Here is a 23,905-nt window from a genome sequence, read left to right as displayed (position 1 = left end):
CTAAGAAGTCAAGCATAAATCTTGCTGATGTGAGTAAATCCAATGCAGGAAATATAATCTTCTTTGAATGTAAAATGTATCTGCCATCTATAAAACCAAAATAGAAATCAGAATCAGAGTCATTTCTACAGTATCCATCATCTGTCAATCAAGACTTAGTCTCTTTGAATAATACCACTGTTCAAGACTCTGTGTTCAGCTGAGTTTAAGTCATGGTTTCTGATTTTGACATTTATACCTAAAAAGACAGCTAACTATGCAAGGCAATATATGCTGAGCACCAAAAATCCTTTGAGAGAAAAGTATCATGACCTGGAGAGGCTTCCTAGACAGTTCTTACGTGGTGGAGAGTGCTTAGCTGGGCAGGGTGGCATGTTGAGGTCTTCTGTTTAGAGAGAGATGCCCAAGCAGAGCCTTAGATACAAGCCAGAATAATGAGTTTAGAAGATAGGGTTGCAGGAAGGGGAACCCCTGCCAGGGCCTGAAATTGGGCTCTTGTCTAATACTCAGAAATGAATTGTCTGAGGAGACACATGTGCTGAGAAAGCAAGAGATTTTATTGGGAAAGGGCACCCAGGCGGAGAGCGGGAAGGTAAGGGAACCCAGGGGAACTGCTCTGCCAAGTGGCTTGCAGTCTCCGGTTTTATGGTGATGGAATTCGTTTCTGGGTTGTCTTTAGCCAATCATTCTGACTCAGAGTCCTTCCTGGTGGTGCACGCCTTGTTCAGCCAAGATGGACGCCAAAGAGAAGGATTCTGGTTGGTGGTCGGACACTTGGTGTCTCCTTTTGACCTTTCCCGAACGCTTCCAGTTGGTGGTGGCTTATTAGTTCCCTATTCCTTAGCAGGACCTCCTGTCGTAAAACAACTCATAAGGTTACCATGGTGCCTGGCCACGCTGGGCCGTCTCAGTCAGTGTGCTCCCCCTAACAACAGGAAGAAGACCAACTGGAATGAGAGCATATGGTCCCGTCAGGGCCTGCTGACAGACGAAGAAGGAAAGGAGGGCTGAGGTCAGAATATAGAGGGCTCCCTGCCAGGTCTCTCAGAGCCAGTCAAAGAGCCATAGACCGTCACAGTGAAGGGAACAGTGGTGATGGTCAGGTCCAACTTACCACATAACCCTGGGTTCCTTCTTTAAGACTCCATGACAAATGACCACCTAGCTTCTGCTTCAAGAATGATGCATAACTGATGGCATATTGTCCTGAAAACAAAATCCTTAATTTGTTTAGGTTCTTGGTTTTTCTCTTTGTATATGTCATGAATTCGTATAATATGAACCCCCAAATTGTGTTAAAGGTGCTTTAACCATTAAAACACAATTTGGGAATTCATATTATATTATACAAATTAGCCATGCCACACTTCAGGGAATGGATGGAAATCGCCAGGGAACATATCACAGATAAGCAGGCATTAAAGAGAAAACCACAAGCCTAAAATCGCTTGTGCCAAAAACTCACGGTACCAAATCCAGATTGAATACCTGATCTAATGGCAGCTTCAACCTTCCCCGGAACTATACTCTTAAACCACCAGTCCAGAATTTTCTGCTCAGCATCAGTGAGATAATCATGTGAGGCTCTACCCTTCAGAGGCAGAAGAGGTAATCTGCATGACAGAACTCGCCTTTCTGTCCAGAGACAGTGACCTGGCTGGGAACAATTCATTCTTTTCTTTGGCTAATGACATCACTGCCCCACCCTCCTTCCATAAAAACCTTCCATTTTGCACAACTCCTCAGAGTGCCTTTGATTTATTAATAGATGGGAGGCTGCCCAACTCACGCAACATGGAATAAAGTCAATGGATCGTCAAATTATATCAGTGGGTTTTGAAGAACGGGCAGTATTTAGGAGGCAGAGAGGAAAGGGATGGATTCTGGGCAGGAAGTTTTAGTGGCAAAAATGAAAAAGAATATGCACTAAGGGGAAAAAACTCACTGAGAAGTCAAAGGAACTTTGGAAAGATGTCGAAAGAGTTTGGATTTGTTGATGTAAACATGAAGTTCTATAGTAAAATCAGCATCTAGGTGTGAGGACAATATGCTGAAAGTCATATTTTAGGTAAACCAGACTAATGGTAGATAGATTTAGAGCAAAACTGAAGGCAGAAATATCAGTTAAACGTCTTTAAAGAATGTGAAAGTGTTAGTCGCTCAGTTGTGTCCAGCTCTTTGCGACCCCATGGACTGTAGCCTGCCAGGCTCCTCCATCCATGGAATTTTCCAGGTAAGAATTTTGGAGTGGGTAGCCATTCTCTTCTCCAGGGGATCTTCCCAACCCAGGGATCAAGCCCAGATTTCCCATTTTGCAGGCAGATTCTTTACCATCTGAACAACCAGAGAAACCCCAAGAACACTGGAGTGGGTAGCCGTTCCCTTCTCCAGGGAATCTTCCTAACCCAGGGATTGAATCCAGGATTTCCACATTGAAGGCAAATTCTTTACCTTCCGAGCCACCAGGGAAACCCCTTAAGACTCTTAGAAAAGTAATAAGAATGAATTAGTGCAACCACTTTGGAAAAAATTTGGCACTGCCTGATACAGCAGCACAGGAACAGCAATTCTGCTCCTTGGTGTAGTCCCTAAAGAAGCTCTTCACATATGCATTAGAAAACCTGGATCGGACTGTGTGCTGCCATATTACTCGTATCAGTAATATCTTGGCAATCACTCATTCCTTAAGAGTTGAATCAATGCATCGTAACATATTAACACAAAGCAATGCAAATGAGCAAACTACAGTTCTCTCAGTGACTCAGGGGTAGAGAATCTGCCCGCCAGTGCAGGAGCCACAGGTGCTGCAGGTTCGATCTCTGGGTTGGGAAGGTCCCCTGGAGGAGGGCTTGGCAACCCACCCCAGTGTTCTTACCTGGAGAATCTCAGGAACAGAGGAGCCTGTGGGTCTACAGTTCATAGGGTCGCAAAGAGTCGGACACAAGTGAAGTGAATTAGCACGGGCATGCGTGCGCGCGCGTGCACACACACACACACACACTTCCATCACCATGTTAGAACCACCAGATCATAATGTTGACTGGAAAAGAAGACAGTTCACAAGAGAATTTTATATATAATCTTGCTAATTATATAATACACACTTAAATGTATTTATATACTTATGTGTGTATGCATATATAAATTCTGTTATAAGAACTGTATATATTAATTAATTATACAGTCACAGATTTATGTTTATGTGTATATATATATATATAAATTGTCTTGTGAATTATTTTAGCAGCATGTTTTAGTTTTATAAATGTCAAAGACATATGAACAACTATACTTTCATTGAGGAATACATACAAACGTGGAAAACCTACAAGGAATGGTAAGGGAATGCCATAAAGTTCAGGGTATTATTCACCCCTGGGGAAGGCAGGCAGGTGAGACTGAGGAGGATCACATAGGGCCTTTCTGAGATTTTGGCAAAATCCCACTTCTTAAATGGGGCATGTGTGGTATTAAACAAAAAATAAAGCAGAAGTTTGCACATAAGAAAACAGTTTATTTGGAGTCTTAAGAATTGCAATTCAGGGGACAGATTTGGGCAACCCAGAAAGAATGTTCCCAGGAAGAAAAAGAGTCAAGGGCTTATAAAGACAGAAATTTGTGAGGCTGTTGAATGTTGCCTGGCGAGAATTGTTAACGGACTCTGACTTGAGTCAGAAAATATTTAAAACAGCTTTAAAAAATCACAGGTTGTTTTAGCAGAGAAGTCTGATAAGCAGATCGACGGTCATCAGTTATTTTAGGGTAAGAGTTCAACAAGTATTGTGAATTTCCGGAGGTGCTCTGATGATTCAGTCAGAAGGTCAAGTTCCATCCAGGCTGAAACACACGTAAATCTCACTTCCTCAGAGGCCTCCCAGCTTCACTTTAGAGGACTGTCTTAGCAATACCAACTCCATTTTAATTTTCTTTCAAAATGGATATGTTTATTTTGTCGATATTTAACTGTATAGGTCCATTTTATACATACTTTGGTAAGTTGCGGTACATTTCACAAGCTGAAAATTTGAAAACAAATAAGGACTTGATCTAAGATGGTCATATTGGGCCTATGAGGAAATACATGTGTGATGTGAAATTCATGATCCATTCCGGTACGATCATATAACATCAGTTAATATCCAACTAGCACTACTGGTGCAGAGGGCAAACGATGCAAATCAGCAGCAGGGCTATTCACAAAAGCCAAGACACGGAAACGACCTAACTGTCCATCAACAGATGAACAGGGAAAGATGTGGTTCATACACACAGCGGGGTGCTAGTCAGCCACAAAAAAGAATGAAATAACGCCAGTTTCAGCAACATGGATGCAACTAGAGATTACCATACGAAGGAAGTCAGAAAGAGAAAGGCAAAAATGGATATACGTGGAATTTAAAATAGGACACAAATAAACCTACCTATGAAACAGAAAGAGAATCACGTACATAGACTGGTGGTTGCCAACCAGGAGGGGGTTGGGGAGGGATGGAGGTGGGGTTAGCAGATGGAAACTTTTATACATAGAATGGATAAACAACAAGGTCCTACTCTATAGCACAGGGAACTATATTCAACATACTATGATAGACCATAACAGAAAAGAATACTATTAATAAAAAAGAATATTATATGTAACTGAATCACCTTGCTGTATAAGAGCAATTAACACATTGTAAATTAATTATACTTCAATTAATTCTTTTAGTTATGGAAAAAAAACATCTAGTGGGTATGCTGCTTTTCTATTGCTGATGTAAAAAATTACTGCAAACCCAGCACCTTGGAAGACACAAATGTTTTATCTGTAGGTCAGAAGTCCAAAGCAGGTCTCACTAGGCCGAAACCCAAGGTGTTGGAGCGCCATGTTCCTTTCTGGAGGCTCTCGGAAGCCTTCATATTCTTGAGCATTGATGTTGCTGGCAGCTGCAGTCTCTTGGGTTTGTAGGAATGAGCTCCCTAGAACCAGTTTCCTTGCTGATGGTCAGGAGTCATTCTCAGCCTCCAGACCCACGTGGCTTCCAAGTCCGAAGGAGCAGTTGAGTCATTCTCCTGTCTCGTTTCTCCTTCGTCTTCTTCCCTCATTGAATCTTTCTGATCAACCTTCCTGCCTTCCACTTTGAAGGACTCCTATGATTAGGTTGGGCACACCCTGATAACCCAGGAAAACCTCCCTAAGTCATTAACCTTAATCGCATCTGCAACGTCCCTTTTACCACATAAAGTACCATACTCCTGGGCTCCAGGGATTAGCACGTAAACATCTTTGAAAGCCATTGTTCTGCCTACCACAATGGCATTTTTAAAAACTGAAAAAACAGAGCCACATACTTATTAATATAAACCACGGATTGACCCATATTCTATTAGGTAGCTCAGATAGTAAAGCGTCTGCCTGCAACTCGGGAGACCGGAGTTCAATCCCTGGGTCGGGAACATCCCTGGAGAAGGAAATGGCAACCCACTCCAGTACCCTTGCCTGGAAAATTCCATGAATGGAGGAGCCCGGTGGGCTACAGTCCATGGGGTCGCACAGAGTTGGACACAACTGAGCGACTTCACTTTGTACTTTGTATGGATTGGTGACTCATGGAGCAGCCGTGGTAAGAAAGGACGAGAACTATCCTTGAGAGAGTCTATTTTTCTAATTTCCTTTTCTGGAAAGGCAGCAAAATGCAGTAAGTGAGGGACATACCACAGTGCCTGACACATAGAAAGCATTCCACAAATAGGCATCTCTTGTAACTCACAATCCTCAGTGATCAATAATCCCACCTTCCGATGCCTTCTCTTAAACAGTCAAACAATAGTCCAGTCCTCCACTTGCATGGATTGACAGGAAGGGCTGCCTTTGGCCGTGTTCCCCTTCTCGGGCGACTCGAGGACCACTCCGTGGCCCGCAGACCGTGGTTGGGGGTCCCCTTGCCTCTCCGTCTGCACTGCGACCCCGGGTTGCCCTGCAGGTCACACCAGCACCATTTCCCCTTTGCTGCAGCTGTTTACACACGTCTCTGCCAGCTCCTACCTGATCAATGACCCAAGCCTTTCACTAAAACTCAGCAAAGCTAAGATATGGGGATGAGAAACCAGACACAATGTAGCCAGGAAAAATAAACGTGAATATTTGCTATTATGATTCATAAGAACCATAAGAGTCTACTTCCCCTAACCCAACACAGGGACACCACCACCCCCTTAACCCCCCCACCGCTGACCATCTCTCTCTGATTGCTCTGCTCCTGGGACCAACGTGGCCGCCACTGACCAATCTCCCCAGACCTGCCTCAGGTGTTCAGGTGCGCAGTGCCTCCGGTGTCCTTTCTGGATGTTCAGGCCTTTATCTCAGGAGGATAGACCTACCAGAGCACACTCCCAGCATAACAGCCTCCTCCCACAAGGGCCAGAGTTTAGAACCCGGCTTCTCAAGCACCAGGAAAATGCTGGCATTTAAAAAGAGTTGCTTGTTGTAGCCATCAGTATTTCAGAAACATAGGGGTCTAATCTCAAAGCATCTCTTTGTGTTAATGCTTGTGTGTCTTTCACAAAATAATCTCATGTTATTTTTGAACGAGGTTTTCAGGCCTCGAGGCCAACCCCTCACTCTGTTTTGGAAAAACTGAGACCCCAAGAGGAGAAGCAATGTGCGAGTCACATAATTTGTTAGCAACATATGCACGATACTGAGAGTCAGGTGTTCTGACTTCCTGTGTGCTCCTTTGAAACCCTTTTTTTTTTCCTATTTATGCTAAAAAACAAAGCTTTTCCATGTTATGAAGTTTTCTTTTGCTTCTAAATATGACTGAAAAGTCTGTATCACTCTTCACACATCCGAGGCTTTTCTTATTGAAACCAAATCTCCAATTCCATCCCACTAGGAACTTAAATAGAGATGCAAATCTACAGCTGCAGAATGAAAATAAAATACAAATATGATGGGAAAGAAAGCTATTTGTGTAGCAAATGTGTTTCATTTTCAGTTTTCAAGTCACTGAAAAGAAACAGAATGCTATGACAAAGGGCATAGATTATGCCTTTTAAAAATAACATCGAACGTTTTTCTAGCAATAAATGTATTACATACTTATTTTGGAAAGTCCAGAAAAGTACGATATATTTTTTTTCTTATTCAACAAAATTGAGATCATACACTCAAGTGTTTTTGAAGAGTCTTTTAGGCCTACTAACTTCATCTACATGTACTAATAACTCTTTGTATATTTTTCACTTAAAAAATACACGGGATATCCACTTTTTAATTAGGAAATTAAATTACTCTATCTGGTGAGGAATTCCCTAAATTAATTTCTTGTTTTAAAAAAATCAAAGTCTATGGAGCAGTATTGGAGACACTGATTTGCAGAAATTTCTAGTGATTCAGTGGCTACTGCAGCCCTTGTCTCTGACATATCAACTTCTCATCCTACTAGTAACTTTCCAAAAAAGGCAGTGGAGAACAGCATTATTCACTTAGCCTTTGTGACTTGGCTGACCTTGTAAACTCTACAATCCAGTCAAATACTATTAGGCTCTTCAACTTTCCCAGTAAATCCATTTCCTATTAATTGATTTCCTTCTTATATCCCTCCCCCCAATTCCACCTCCCTCCATCATACTAAATTGTGTATGGGGAAAGTTTTTATAGCTTACATTATAATAGTATACATAAAATCTATTACCTGTTCTCTTTGGGGTCAGATTTATTTTCATTTCACAAGCATACTCAAAGTATTAACTACTTATGTGATATTGCTGGTAGCATTTCAATACTCTTTTTAGAATCAAATATTTGGTTCTTCATTAGCACTGACTCTACATAAAATTGATGATCCTGGTTGTCTTTGTAATTATTTTGTTTCTAAACCTTGGACTTTACAGAGAGAGTTAATTATAACATGTATCTGTTTTTTAACTACTAAATTGGATAATGGTTTAATAGCTAAGGGTATTACTTGTAGGAATTTAAGACTTAATAAGATTCAATTTCCCACAAGTCTGTTTTCCTGCAGTGATCTATGGCTTTGATTTTAGTAACAAACCCACTAAAATGAGAGTAGGCCATGGGTTTTGTGAGCCAGCCTTGCTATCTTAGCCAGAAAGCTGGGGAAAGAGAACATAATCTGGTATGAAAAACTTAGCATGTCAAAGCAAATGAACAGTTTTCTTGATTCAAAAGCAGTAAAACAAAACTGCACCTAATAGGTAGATGAACTCATATTAAATAGCATATTAAACATATAAAACAAGAATGCTTTATTTTTATTTGCAAGGTGTTTACATTCTACCAACGGCTGCCCTGACTACACATAAAACTACTTAGAGAAATAAGTGAACCCATATTCTCACACCCCACTCCCAGAGAGTCTTGATTATTTGGTCTGAAGCAGCGTTGCGGGGAATTTGAAGCCCCCCAGGTAATTTCATTGTGCAGTCAGGATCAAGAATCACTGTGCTTATTCAAGTGGGGAGATTGGGGCTGATAAACAAACACCACCATGTATAAAATAGATAATAATGAGAACCTCCTCTGTGCCTCAGGGACTGCTCCTCATTGCTCTGGGGTGACCGAAACGGGAAGAAAATCCAAGAGAGGGGACGTAATGCATATGTATGGCGGGTTCACTTTGCTGTAGAAATTAATGCAACATTTTAAAGAAACTATAATGAAAATTAATCAAAAACAAACCAAAGCAAAAAAGAATCACTATGCTTAGCCACTAAGACTGAAATTTATTTTTGTCCTATGAATAAAGGGATTGTGTGAAATTAGACAGACCAGTTCCTAGGGAATGTGGTGCATATATGAATCATAATTAGGCCCTTTAAGTGTCAACCTCAGCCTGGGCAGGGAACACCTGTAGAGCCAAGATTTAAAAATGAATGATGCCCCTTTATATCATAATGATAATCCATTCTACTTTCTGGGAAGCTATCAAAAGATTCTTCTAAAATTTTTTTTCAAGTCTATTTTAAAGTGCCACAAGATAGAGTAAGATATTCGAGAAGGCTCTGTGTACCTAACCTGGCAGAGCTTGCTGCAAAATATTTTGGCATTTTATTTATGTGTGAATCAGGCAGTGAAAGAAGGGAGAGTGGGAGTTTGCCTGAAAAAACAGAAGGCTTTCACATTTGCATTCTATCAACGAAGTCTGACTAAAAACGAAGCTACTGGAGGTGATGGAATTCCAGTTGAGCCATTTCAAATCTTAAACATGATGCTGTTAAAGTGCTGCACTCAATATGTCAGCAAATTTGGAAAATTCAGCAGTGGCCACATGACTGGAAAAGGCCAGTTTTCATTCCAATCCTAAAGAAGGGCAACACCAAAGAACTGCACAACTGCACTCATTTCACAGGCTAGTAAGGTTATGCTCAAAATCCCTCAAGCTAGACTTCAGCAGTACATGAACTGAGAACTTCCAGATGTACAAGCTGGATTTAGAAAAGGCAGAGGAACCAGAGATCAAGTTGCCAACATCCATTGGATTATAGATACAGCAAGAGAATTCCAGAAAAACTTCTACTTCTGCTTCATTGACTATGCCAAAGCCTTTGACTGTGTGGATCACAACCAACTGTGGAAAATTGTTTAAGATACTGGAATACCAGACCACCTTACTGTCTTCTGAGAAATCTTTATGCAGGTCAAGAAGCAACAGTTAGAACCTTACATTTTCTTGGGCTCTGAAATCACTGCAGACAGTGACGGCAGCCATGAAATCAAAAGACACTTGCTTCTTGGAAGGAAAGCTATGGCAAACCTAGACAGGGTGTTATAAAGCAGAGACATCATTTTGCTAACAAAAGTTCAGATAGTCAAAGCCACGGTTTTTCCAGGAGTCATGTCGCATGTAAAAGTTGGACCATAAAGAAGGCTGAGAGCCAGAGAATTCATGCTTTTGCATTGTGCTGCTGGAGAAGACTCTTGAGAGTCCTGTGGACAGCAAGGAAATCAAACCAGTCAGTCCTAAAGGAGATCAACCTTGAATTTTCATTGGAAGGACTGTTGTTGAAGCTGAAGCTCCAATACTTTGGCCATCTGATAAGAAGAACCAACTCACTGGAAAAGACCCTTATGCTAGAAAAGATTGAGGGCAGGAGGAGAGAGGATGAGATGGCTGGATGGCATCACTGACCCAATGGACATGAATTTAAGCAAACTCTGGGATATAGTAAAGGATGGAGATGCCTGGCATGCTGCAGGTCGTGGGGTCGCAAAGAGTCAGACACGACTTAGGGACTAAACAGCAACAAACTGCTTCTTTTGCACTTTTTACGTCTTGGGATCTGTTTGATGCATAAATTTCTTAAAAGTCTGTGTTTGGTGGTCAGTTGCTTCAGTTGTGTCCGACTCTTTGTGACCCCGTGAAACGTACATAGTCCAGCAGGCTCCAGGGAATCTCCTGGTAGGAATACTGGAGTGGGTTGCCATGCTCTCCTTCAAGGGATTTTCTGGACCCAATGTCTCCTGCATTTCAGGTCAGTTCTTTTACTGCTGAGCTACCCCTTAAAAGTCTAGCCTCATTCAAATGATAATACCCTTTCTAACCTTGGTCTTCTGCATACTTCACAGCTGGTCAGAGTGTGATGACCCCTTTGTTTTCAAAGGAAGCTTCATGTTCACATTCCTTCTACAGGGGTTAGTAGAGGAAGACAAGAAAACAGTCCCCTGGTATTTCTGGCAGTTAATGGGGGAAAAAAAAATGTTTCCTCCTATATATATCGCAATAGGTAATTTAGTACACAGAGAGGAAAGGGTTTACTACTTCATACTCCTATAGTTTTTTCTTAACACCATGAAATTAAAGACATGCCAGTGTTCATGGTATTCCTGATTACTTTCAAATAAGCAATGCGGTATATTATTTCTTTTATGTGCTTTTATAGCACATGCTGTGCAAGATAATTGACTCCATGACAGATGTCTGTATTTCAGAGGAAAATTTATTTGTGAAAGAACAAACATATATAACTAATTTAACATGGGGCTATTCATTAAGTGGCCCACAAGGTGCTTTTTGACGACTTGCAAATTGAAATTACTATTTTTTCTCTTGTCATTCTGAATGTGCATAAGCAAAGTTGACTGCTTGATACAACCAATTTGAAGCTTGTTATACCATTTGGATGTACCTTTCTGTTCTCAATAAAGGTTGTGAACTCTTAGATTTTATTGGAAGTGCTGTGTAATGAGGAAGGGTGCATTTTTATTTCTTTTCAGGAAACTCTATATGCCAGCACATTCCTGCAACTGCCCAGGTTGAGTTTTGACCATTGGACCCAACTTTACAATGAAATGACTCCCAGAAAAGTTTAAAAATAAGGAGTATGAGAAAGATTCTCCATGGATCTTCATTTGCTCTGTTACTTGTGCTCTAAATTCTAAGACACTAAGACACTGTCTCTTCCAAGACCAGCAGTCGTAGGCACCAGCGTCTGAAGACCCTGACACTTTGGGGTGAGGTGGGCTGCCTTGTGGAACTGGCAGGGTTTGGTGGCCAACACTGCTGTGAAGGTCAACTGAGGAAGCGGGAGGTTTATGGACAAATGTCCATCTGCATCAACTTTTAACACAGCCTGAGACCAATTCTGCTGCAGACAAATGAACTCGCTCAGCTTCTTCTTTTTTTTTCCCTACCAGAATTTTTCCCAGGGGAAAACAGGACTCTTTATCCTCACTAGCTGCCTGGACATTTTTCACAAGATTGTATGTATTCTTTATATAAAATTACGATAACTACTAGATACCGGGAGGTTACCATATTCAGAAAGGATGTACGTGGCATAAGGTTCCATTTCAGAGGATGTTTCTTCTAGTGAGAAGAGAAAGAATAACTTTATGCTGGTCTCTTCAAGCCTCTTGAACTTTCAAAAGCTTAGCCTCTTGGGCACTACAGGAAACAAGAGAAGGAAAGGAGATTTTACAATTAAATAGGAAGCAGTCGTTCCAAAAGAGAAACTGGGACACTAAGGCCCGGGTTTGTGATGGTGCTTCTACAGTGCACAAGTGGACCCCTGGCGGGCGGTTCCCAGAGGCGGGGACAAAGGAGTCCTCTCCTCACTTTTGAAGTGGCCGTGGTGGCTGGCTCACTAAGTACATGCCAGGCTTCAGCGATCAGTGGCTGGACTGTGTACAACCAGCAACGCCCTGAGGCTGTAACCCGCTGGCATCCAGACTTGCTGGTGGCTCCCTCGGGCACACTGGCTCCCTGTGAGCGCAGCTGAAGCCGTGGCAGGGTCTAGCAGGACCTCAAGGGTGTCAGAGAAGGCTGCCCAGAGGTAACATTGGTGGTGTTGTCCCAAGCGTCCTCCTACATTTTAAGGTAAAAATGTGGTCAACGCATTGGACCGGAAAATGACCTTGACATTACAAATGCATTGAATTGAACTTAAGAATAACAACCACTACAATCTTAGGACTCCACTCCCTCCATTTCCTTCTTTTCTCACCTAGAGTGACTTATTTAAGTGCGTGGGGCGGGGGATGGGGGCAGATCCCAACTGCTTGCTTCAGTTAATAACCCAGGGCAGAGGAGACTAATAAGTGTCTTCAGTTCAGTTCAGTCGTGTCCGACTCTTTGCGACCCCATGGAATGCAGCACGCTAGGCCTTCCTGTCCATCACCAACTCCCCTAGTCCACCCAAACTCATGTCCATCGAGTCGGTGATGCCATCCAACCATCTCATCCTCGGTCATCCCTTTCTCCTCCTGCCTTCAATCTTTCCCAGCATCAGGGTCTTTTCCAGTGAGTCAGTTTTTCAAATCAGGTGGCCAAAGTATTGGAGTTTCAGCTTCAGCATCAGTCCTTCCAATGAACACTCAGGACTGATCTCCTTCAGAATGGACTGGTTGGATCCCCTTGCAGTCCAAGGGACTCTCAAGAGTCTTCTCCAACACCACACTTCAAAAGCATCAACTCTCTGGCGCTCAGGTAAAGGCACTGGCAAAGTGCGGCTCTTGAGTTAAAGGCGTCTGTTAATTTGTGTGTGTGTGTCTGCGGGGTGGGGAGTCAGTAATGAGCAGCGTCTGGCTACTTGGGTATAAACCCTTCCGACTGGAACATTCCAGATCCCTGGCGCCCAGTTTTGTCCTGCTTTGGAGCGCGGGGAAGGGGAAAGGGGTTGATTCCTGGGTTCCATGTCTGCAGTTTAGGGGCGAACGTGGTCATAGAGTGCGCGCTGGGCGTCGTGCGGGATGAAAAGGGTTTTGAAAGGGAAAAAAAAACAAGGATGTACAGAAGTGGGAAGCCAAGCTAGGCAAGGGCTCCCCGCTAAGGCCAGGGGTGCGGGGAGGGACAGCGCGAACCGGGTGGCCAGGCACGTGCACGGGCAAGGAGACTGCACTTTTCCCGCAGGATCCACCCGGCGGCCCCGGTTCGCCGGTTCCGCGCACTTTCTTGGCGGGAGTCCCTAACCCGGGGCGGGAGCAGGAGGGCGGGGGGTGGGGGGGTTCGGAGGGTTCTATTCCTCTCTCGGGAACAGTCGTCCCAGCCCCGCGCCAGGCGGAGGGAGCCAGTCGGACATTTTCCGCGGCCTCGCTCCGGGCAGCCTGCGCGGCCACCTCGCCGGGCGGCTCCTCGGGCCTCCGGGGACTCTCGGTCGCGGCCTTGACCCCTCTCCCTGCCCCGGGCGGGAGCCCCGGCTGGCCGCCGCCTCCGGGCCGCGAGTAAGTGCCAACCCCCGGGACGCAGGCCCCCGCGGGGAGACCCCCGGGACGCGGCGCGCGACCCCGCGGGGACCGCGTTTCGCAGCCCCCTGCGCGCGGGAGGACGGGGCGCGGGGCGGGCCCGGGAGCCGCTCCCCGGAGCGGAGTGCGCGCGGCGGGCGGAGTCACCGGGAGCCCCCGCCGCCCTCGCCGCCGCCGCGCGCTCGGCCTGTCCCCGCCCCGGGAGCCGGAGCCTCGCAACGAACTCCGCCCGCCGCTCGCGCTTCCGTCCCGGGCTGCGCCCGCCGCCGCGCAGGTGGGTGCCGCGGCCGCCGACGGGCGCGCGGGGCGCGGGCGCGGGTGGGGGCGTGGGAGGGGGCCCGGGAAGTTGCGCGGATGCCCGCGGGCGCCCGGAGCCCGCTGTCTCGGCTGCCCGCGCGCGCGGGCTTGGGTTTCCACCCGGGCTGCCCGGGGGTCGCGGGGGGGACCTGGCGCCGCGCCCGGGGAGGGTCTCGGGGACCGAGCGCGCCTCGCAACCGCTGCGAGCCCCTGCAACTTCTCCGACCAGCCCTCGGCACCCCTGGGAGCCGAGGCCGTGGGCGAAGGGTCACCCTCCTGTCCGGGGCTCCTTCCTTCGTGCTTCTCCTGGCGCCCTCGCCCCTCTGTGGGTGAGATAGTTCTTTCGCCCTTTTCTGCCCCCCACCCCCAACTTGGAGAGCTCTCCCTGCCGGTGAGAAAGGCTCCCCGGCTCCCCGATCGCCACTCCCCCTCCACCCGTCCCTCGCCCCGGACTGGCTTCGGGTGGAAGCGCGGGGCTCAGCCCAGTGGCTGCCCGAGGTGCCTGGGTGTCGGCGAGAGCCGGGAAGCGGTGGAAATTCCCTGCGCTCTGGTCTCTTGTCCTTGCCCAGCTCCGCACGCCTTCCTGCCCGTTTTCTGCCAGCCGGAGAGGATAACACGCCCGCGAAGAGTGATTGCAGAGGCGGGATGGAAAGTAACCACAGCTCGGATAGTTGGAAACTAGGCAATGAAGCCTGCTTCTAAGTCTCCTTCCCATCAAGGTGGCCTTGGGACGCGACCTTTTCTGGACACCCGGTGTTCTCGTCTGTAAACCGTGGGTCCGCTTTGTCCGCTGCTGAGGGTCGGTGTGAGGATGATTCGGGTGTGTTCCTTGGTTTTGAGCCGTGGTCCCTGGTCTTCTGAACGTCCTGTGTTCTGGTTATCTGAGTTCAGGTCCTTCATCTGAGACAAGATTGATTTTATGTCCCTGACTGCTTTGGGTCAAAACTCGTGTTTCTGGGTCTGATATTTAGTGTTCCGAATTGAAATCATCTCTTCCTCACCCGAAGGTGCAGAACTATAGATCTTACATATTTCTTCTGTGGTCAGAGGCTTTCAAATAGCAGAAGGTCGTTATTAGCACACGTCTTTGGAAATAAGTTCTGTGCTTGCTTAGGGTGCTTGACAGTCTCTAAAACCTCTTTTTTTCCATCTTAGGTGCAAAATTAAATTTGCTTTTAATTTCAACAGTTCAGGAAGTAGACTTATTTTAGTAAAGTAAGTTCAGAATTTAGCTCAAACAAGCTACATGTGCACTATCATTTGTAAATTTTCCATTTAAAAGCACAGGCATAAGAAGCAGTGTTAGCACCACTCTTACTTATGAAGAAAGCAGTTAAAAGGCCTAAGAAGTCAGCTTTAGACTTGAGGTTCAATAGCTGTGGCCCCTTGTTTATGAATTCCTGATTTAATAGGCATTTCATGAGTTCCTATATTGTGCAATGCATTGTGCTATGTGCTTCTATGTGCTTCTTTCTATTAACGGCTATGTCAAAGCCTTTGATTCTTAAAGAGATGGGAATATCAGACCACCTGACCTTCCTCCTGAGAAATCTGTATGCAGGTCAAGAATCAAAAGTTAGAACTGGACATGGAACAACAGATCAGTTCCAAATCGGGAATGGAGTACGTCGAGGCTGCATATTTTCACCCTCCTTATTTAACTTATATGCAGAGTATATCATGTAAAATGCTGGGCTGGATGAAGCACAAGCTGGAATCAAGATTGCTGGGAGAAACATCAATAACCTCAGATATGCAGATGATACCACCCTTATGGCAGAAAGTGAAGAAGCACTAAAGAGCCTCTCGATGGAAGTGAAAGAAGAGAGTGAAAAAGTTGGCTTAAAGCTCAGCATTTAGAAAACAAAGATCCTGGCATCTGATCCCATCACTTCATAGCAAATAGATGGGGAAACAATGGAAAGAGTAGCTGACTTTATTTTTGGAGGCTCCAAAATCACTGCAGATGGTGACTGCAGCCATGAAATTAAAAGATGCTTGGTCCTTGGAAGAAAAGCTATGACCAATCTCGACAGCATATTAAAAAGCAGAGACATTACTTTGCCAACAAAAGTCCTTGTAGTCAAAGCTATTATTTTTCCAGTAGTCATATATGGATGTGAGAGTTGGACTATAAAGAAAGCTGAATGCCAAAGAATTAATGCTTTTGAACTGTAGTGTTGGAGAAGACTCTTGAGAGTCCCTTGGATAGCAGGGAGATCCAGCCAGTCCATCCTAAAGGAAATCAGTTTTGAATATTTATTGGAAGGACTGATGCTGAAGCTGAAACTCCAATACTTTGGCCACCTGATTTGAAGAACTGACTCACTGGGAAAGACCCTGACGCTGGGAAGGATTGAAGCGGGGAGGAGAAGGGGATGACAGAGGATGATATGGTTGGATGGCATCACTGACTCAATGGACATGAGTCTGAGTAAACTGTGGGATTTGATGGTGGATAGGGAGGCCTGGTGTGCCGCAGTCCATGTGGTTGCAAAGAGTTGGACACAACTAGTGACTGAACTAACTGATAGAATATATTCCTTACCCTAGAGAAACTTTCAATCTAACTTAAATACTGTTTTTATTTCATATTTTATGTAAATATCATATATTCTAATAACTACAAATGACAGAGTAGTCAAGAATACATTACTGAAGGCCCTTTAAGACCACTTTTTGGTGAATATACTCAGTAGATTGGAAACAGTAAGTTTAGTTAAGCTGGTGTTTTCTGAAATAAAATTTCAAGTGCCTCTACATCATCAAATGGGAGCCATCCTTGGAAATAAAATCTATATTTTTAGAATGAAGGCTCAGAAAAGCATCCATATATGTGTATGCAGTAATAAATGTTAAAAACTCTTAAAAAGCCTTTCCCTTCTCCAGTAGCTCTTCCCAACCCAGGTATCGAACCCAGGTCTCCCACATTGCTGGCAGATTCTTTACCAACTGAGCCACAGGGGAAGCCCATTAAAAACTGTAGAAATTTCAATTCTAACTTTAGTCAGTGAATCTATGATGTCCATATACAATTTTTTTCTTAAGTCCTTGAGAAAGGAAATTATAATGCCTAGGAAAAAGATACAGAGATTGAAATCAGTTGAAACTTGAACACTTTGCGGCCTGGTGGGCCCTGGATTGGTTCTAGAATTTGGCTTAAAAAGTTACGAGATTTGAAAAAAAAAGGTCGCAAGATTCTTAGACATTTTTTAAGAAACCATTTAAAAAAGGTTTGACTTGGCGCAAAGAATGGGCAGGAATCCCACTTGGAAAAACCAGATGGACCATCAGGTTGTATTTGGTGTGACTTGGTGACATTTCTGATTCTTTTCCTGCTCCTTGGAAGAATTCACCCATCTGCAGGATATGTGTAGAATTTCATAGACATGACCTACCAGTCCTTGGTTTTGAGTGGAGAAGGAAATGGCAGCCCAGTCCAGTATTCTTGCCTGGAGAATCCTATGGACAGAGGAGCCTGATGTCCATAGGGTCACAAAGAGTCGGACACGAATGAACGACTAAACCACCACCACCGCTTGGCTTTGAGAGCTTGGGCTCAGCCCACACAGGGAGGCAAGGCGGGTTTCTGGGCAGCCTGAGGAATATGAAGGTAACTGTAGGCTTGGCCTTATTGCTCAGTACCTTTATTTCCCTATTTGTGAGCTGAGGTTAAAGATTCTGTCACTGCCCTGGACCTGTGTGATTTGGTGTAATGGTCATGAATATCAAGCCAGAAAGCTTCTTGTGCATGTAAGAACTTTCTCTCGCCTTCTAACTCCTTCAGTTAGTAAAAGCTGATTGTGGAAAGCACGTACAAACAGCCAAAGAGAAGGGCTGTCTGCATTATGTTGGTAGTTGGTGTGCTCTCAAGTCTTCTGAGCGTTCAGTTCAGTTCAGTCGCTTAGTCGTGTCCGACTCTTTGCGACCCTATGGACCGCAGCACGCCAGGCCTCTCTGTCCATCACCAGCTCCTGGAGTTCACCCAAGCCACCATCTCATCCTCTGTCATCCCCTTCTCCTCCCACCTCCAAGAGAGAAGTTGGCATCATCTTGTCTCTACAGTTTACCGTACTGATGTAGAGAATAAGACCTTCTTCTTAGCCAAGGTTGCACAGCTAATGGCAGGAGTAGAACTATACTTTCAACAGCCTGAAAATAGTTCTCTGGTTTGTCCTTACCACACGTGGTCTCTTATCATCCAGGGCGCATCAAAAATCTCACAGTTATAGTTGTGTATGGTTAAGAATTTTGGCTTTGGGGTTTTGATGAGCCTGGGTTTGAGTCTCGCCAGGCATTTACTAGTCTTGTAACTCTGGGTAAGTTACCTTTCATCTCCCAAATTCTCAGTTTCCTCATCTGCCAAAGAATAGTAATAAAGGAAGTACTTAACTCCAAAGGCTCTTGAAAGGATTAAATGAACTAATCAATGTGAAGTGCTTATTAGCCCATTGCCTGTTACTAGTTTCATCCCTGTTATGCAGGTAGTTATTTCAGTTTTCTGGGGGGAGGAGAATGACAATTCAGAGGTCCAAAGTTTTAAAATAAATACGTGCATAAAAATATGACTACATCGCCACCTTCAGTATTTTGAATTAGCCATTCCCAATGGCTTTATTAATTTATTTAACAAGGGTTTATTGAGCTCCTACTATGTGTTGGGGCTTCGTAGGCACTGGCATGCAATGGGATACAAGCCAGTTAGTGTCACTTTCTTAGGACCTAAAAGTTTGGGGCAAGGTACAGACTTTAAACAGAAAATCAGTCTTGGGTGATTGGTGTGTGGAGTAATGCAGAGACCCACAGACAACACACAGGATGATAGTGGAGGCCTCAGTGGATAGATGTCGCCTGATCCCAACTGGGGTTGGTAGTGGTCAGGGAAGACTTCCCATGAGCGTACTACACCCTGGAGAATGAGTGATAGTCCGCGACCGAAGAAGCTGGAGGACTGGAGTGTCCCAGACCAAGGCGAACAGAGCCTCGTGCTTGGAACCGAAGTCAGGTGGATAATGTAAAAGCATAAAGAAGGGAGAGCTGGAGCGGCGTGGCAGCCGGAGAACCCAGGCTTCGTCTAAAGGGGTCAGTAGAAACTCAACTGCAGCCCAGCGTGGTCAGGTTGGGAAGCAGCCAAGTGTTGCCAGACGCCCTGATTTTTAAAGAAGAGCTTAATATTCATATTTCATAAATGTGAAATGGCCGAAATGTTTTTAAAACTTATCATGGGGGCCAAAACAGACGCATTTTGTAGTTGGTATTCAACCCGGGGCCACCACCGTATGGCCTGCCTTTTAGGGAATGAGAGAAGTTTAGTGCAGCTAAAGGAAAGCATCTTAGAAGAGGCGATGGATGAGCCCGTAGGTAGGGGCAGACCTGCTTCCTTCAGGGCCTCGTGGCGCTGGCTGAGGAGGGCTGGCTTAATCCCCAGCGCAGCGGATGACATCGAAGGCTGGAGCGAGAGCACTGATGAGGTTTGTGTTTACGAGGTGCATCCTGGCTGTGTCTGCGTGTGCGCACGTGTTCCATCATTCATTCAAGTCTGACTCTCTGCGACTCCATGGACGATAGCACGTCCATGGGATTTCCTAGGCAAGAAGACTGCAGTGGGTTGCCATTTCCTACTCCAGGGGATTTTCCTCACTGAGGGATCGAACCTGCGTCTCTTGTGTCTCCTGCATTGGCAGGCAGATTCTTTTTTACCACTGTACCACCTGGGAAACCCGCATTCTAGCTACTGTATGGAAAAATGCCTGGGAAGAGGCTATAGTGATAACTGTTTTGAAAGCTGTCACAATGGTGCTATTAAGAAGTCCATCTAGAAGCAGATACTCAAGCAGGATTGGAGAGAGATGGGTAGCTTGCAGAGATGTGTTTGAACTTCCACTGTTGGGAAATAGCTCTCCCTTAGTCCCTCAGGTGTCCGCACATTTTGTGAGCAGAGGTGCTGACTGTTTTCATTCCAGACTATCTTTTCAGGGACTTTGGTACAGCATATAGCTATGGAAAATAGAAGTAGTCTTTGTCTATGGAGCAAAGCATAGGTCAGTTTACTGTGCGTTATAAAAGATTTGGTACACTCTAAGCTCAGGAATCCCCTCTCTAGTGCAAATCATTGGGTAGATAGGTATTGCCTGCCCTCTACCCATCATACTGTAGGAACTGGGTTTCATAGCACTGGCATAACTATGCTAATACTCCTGCTACTGGGTTTTTGTTTTTTGAGTAACGTAATCCTTTGTCTCTGACCTAGTAATCTCATTCCTTGTGACAGCATCCATGAAACTGAGGCACGCTTATTTGTTAGTACTAGCCGTGGAGCTTAGCCAGGGGCCACATTGTTTAGACTTGTTTCAATTAATTAATATGAAAAAATTTACTTCCTCAGTCACTCTAGCCACATGGAAAATGCTTAATAGCCACACGGGGCAAGTGGCTACTATAGCAGGCAGAGCAGATAATAAAACATTTCCATTGTTGCAGAAAGGTCTGAAAGGTCTGTTGGATGTTGCTGGTTTAAAGCGTCAGACTTTTTGTATTCTTGGATGAGTAGAGGCAGACGCTGTTGACTATGGCAGCATGGAAATGCCTGTTAGATGGTGTTAGATTCATAGAGGTTCCTTTGTACAAGGGAGATATTTCTGCATGAATAATTAGTACGGTATTTAGCTCATACCTGCTGAGGGGAAAATGTAGAGAATTGTCTGCAGTGTTGGCTTGGAGACTGGTTGGACTGGGGCCATGTGGCTATGCGAGTTTTCCATACAGGTGGCATTCCTCAAAATCACATGTGACCATGAGCTAGAGGTCTGGGCTGGAAGGAGCTGGAGTCTCTGAATGCTGCCTTCAGCTCCAAGTCCAGGCTGTGCCTAACGGGCAAGAACAAGAGTGGCACGTGGGCAGCGAGGTTCCGGAACCCAGCTGGTCCAGCAGCACCCAGACAGCGCCTGCTGCCACCCAGCTCTGCCGCCTGCATGCAAGGAAAGGATGAGGGCACAGGGAAGTTTCCACCTGGCTCCCGTTCAGGGAGTTTATGAGGACAGCCTCAGGAAAAGAAGAAACTGGACTCAGAAAAAAAGAAAACCAACCCACAAAAACACAGAAGTGTAAATCACAACCTTAAATGACACAGTGGAGGTGGGGAAGCGCCAGGACCCAAGAAAAGCAGCAGATCTGCGTTCCTATCAGGCGCGGGCAGCTCGCGTTGAGGAGGGCGTGGACCACAATCTTTGGGAAGAGCCGGCACAACTTTCTTCCTGTCCTTCTGTAACTGTCAGTCTAGCCAACAGCTGCGGCAGCCGCAAGGGACACATTCTGACCCATGTTGAGGCTGCCGTGTTGACTGCTGGTGCTGCGGTCACAACGTAAGCAAAACAAGGGACAGGGGTAGGAGTTCTAAAGAGTACAGGTGGAGACCCTTACGGAAGAACCAGGCTGCTGCTGCTGCTGCTGCTGCTAAGTCACTTTAGTCGTGTCCGACTCTGTGCGATCCCATAGACAGCAGCCCAACAGGCTCCCCCGTCCCTGGGATTCTCCAGGCAAGAACACTGGAGTGGGTTGCCATTTCCTTCTCCAATGCAGGAAAGTGAAAAGTGAAAGTCAAGTCGCTCAGTCGTGTCTGACTCTTCGCGACCCCATGGACTGCACCCTACCAGGCTCCTCCATCCATGGGATTCTCCAGCCAAGAGTACTGGAGTGGGGTGCCATTGCCTTCTCCAAGAATCTGGCTACCATCCGCTATTTCTATGAGAAGTAATGACTTGAAAACTTCAGATATTGTGAATTTCACACACCTGTGCTGGAAGGAATTTGCTTCATGATGGTCGTTATTTGTAGCACGGTCACATTTCACTTATACGAAGACTAACTCATGTTTTTTAAAAAATCAAAGCTTTAGACTGTTTTAAAGGTTGATCTTATTGAGTGCTTATATTCACTACCCAGAACCTGCTAAGGATGCCCCCTTGTAGAACTCTTTTGAGGAAAGCTTTCATAAAGAGGAAATGTTAATTTTGAAGTAGAAAGATGATCATTTGCAAGTAACTGGAGAAGGAAATGGCAACCCACTCCAGTGTTCTTCCCTGGAGAATCCCAGGGACAGGGGAGCCTGGTGGGCTGCCTTCTATGGGGTCGCACAGGGTCGGACATGACTGAAGCGACTTAGCAGCAGCAGGAGGAGGCTTCTATAGTGTTTAAAGAAAACTTACATGAGTTATACATTTATCTCTTGCTTGCCCTACTAATTTCCACAGATAATCCTTCTCCAGTTGCAGTAACTTCTGGGAGATTCAAGGTCAGCTGCTATCAGGGTTTGTACTAATGTAGAGTCCCTCCATCGGAGAAGGCAATGGCACCCCACTCCAGTACTCTTGCCTGGAAAATCCCAAGGATGGAGGAGCCTGGTAGGCTGCAGTCCATGGGGTCGCTAAGGATCAGACACGACTGAGCGACTTGACTTTCACTTTTCACTTTCCTGCATTGGAGAAGGCAATGGCAACCCACTCCAGTGTTCTTGCCTGGAGAATCCCAGGGATGGGGGAGCCTGTTGGGCTGCCGTCTATGGGATCGCACAAAGTCGGACACGACTGAAGCGACTTAGCAGCAGCAGCAGCAGAGTCCCTCCATAAAGGTTTCAGTTAGGGAGGTTTTGTTCCATTCAGTGTTTTAATGCTACTTTGCTAAATGTTTTATTTTTTTAAATTATGAGTTAAAAATATTTTATTTTGGTAGGAGTGGAAAAGGTTGGAGACCCCCCCGGCCACATTCTTCCCTCCTCTCCCCCAAAGATGGTCACATCAGTCTTCAATGTGCTTTCCTTTTCCTCTTTCCTGCTTGTTTGCCACGGTTCCTAGCCGGGGCTTTAGGCTTGCATTGACTTGTGCCTCCCTTCTCTTTATACAGATAGCGTGACATTAGAAATCATTGTTGTCTGTTGTATTTCTGAAGAGCAGAATTTCACCAGTTTCACGCTGCCCCTTCTCAGGCTGGGCGTGGTAAATCATCTTTGGAAAACTGGCTCCAGCAGCGAAACGAACCAGGAGACCTGCTGTTTATTGCATGAGTCACTGACGGGTTCACGTGAAAGGAAATGATACCAGATTGCTTTTCACCCACGTCACTGTTAACATCTTATTTTAAAATCGGCCTGAAATAAGGAAATCAAAATAAAGTGATCAGCTCTTTGTTTCCCCCAGAGAATTTAGAGGGATCTGGGTTCTGACGTTAGGTGATTATAACAGTAACCCTGAGGTCACATATTCGGCTTCGTCCTTTAACCTGTGACTTCCTGTCGTGCTCAGAACTTTTGAGGGTGTGCATTTTGTCAAGTTGCACACCAGTAATTTTAATCAGGAGCAAAGTAGGTTTGTTCTATTATAAACCATTTCCTCCATGGCCAAGTTGCCTCGCTTAGCTATTACTGCATGCCTAATCGACCACAGTGAAATGTCTTTAAAACATTTTCCAGGGGACTAAGGACTTTGGGGAGAATTTTTATAAGGGAAAGTGCCGAGGAGGAGAGTCTGAAGGGTTTCTTTGCATAGATAAATGTCTCCAGAGAGATTGATGAGTCAAGGAGTCTGTTAATAGGATATGTAAATGTAACCTTTCACCTAGTTACTGCCATTACCTAAGTTATAACTATGTAGTTTTAACAAATTGTTTGAACTGGTTCCAGTTACTTAATAAAACAGAGCGTGTTGGTCCCATTCTTTTCTAGTCTGCAGTCAGCCCCACTTCAAAGTTTGCATTGCCCTGGGCTTTCCCTGTCTCCTGTTTTTTTAATAGCAGCTTGTCATCCTGTTACAGTTTTCCACTAATTTCTTTGTGTTTGGCTTTTTGTAAGTGTTTGTGGAAAGTTTTTACATCTGTGTATTTGAGATTAACTTCTAGCTTTGTGTTTCTGGTAGGGTAGGCGGTAAAGAGCCT

General features: G+C 45.1%; 1 protein-coding gene across 12 annotated transcripts in view; it reads left to right on the top strand.

Annotated features, from left to right (window-relative positions):
• The first annotated feature begins 13,903 nt into the window (after positions 1 to 13,903).
• Positions 13,904 to 23,905, top strand: part of PAM (peptidylglycine alpha-amidating monooxygenase) — a 321,951-nt gene continuing 311,949 nt past the window's right edge. For 11 of the 12 annotated variants that reach the window (XM_040239742.1, XM_040239741.1, XM_040239740.1 and 8 more), the window contains exon 1: positions 13,909 to 13,958. The gene's annotated coding sequence lies outside the window, so the exon portion shown is untranslated. Of the gene's footprint in view, positions 13,959 to 23,905 lie in introns of all 12 variants that reach the window. The other variant, XM_040239733.1, reaches the window with a different exon arrangement.

The sequence above is a fragment of the Oryx dammah genome, unplaced genomic scaffold, assembly GCF_014754425.2.
Source record: "Oryx dammah isolate SB20612 unplaced genomic scaffold, SCBI_Odam_1.1 HiC_scaffold_5, whole genome shotgun sequence".
NCBI lineage: Eukaryota > Metazoa > Chordata > Mammalia > Artiodactyla > Bovidae > Oryx > Oryx dammah.
This window is presented reverse-complemented; position numbering and strand designations above follow the sequence as displayed.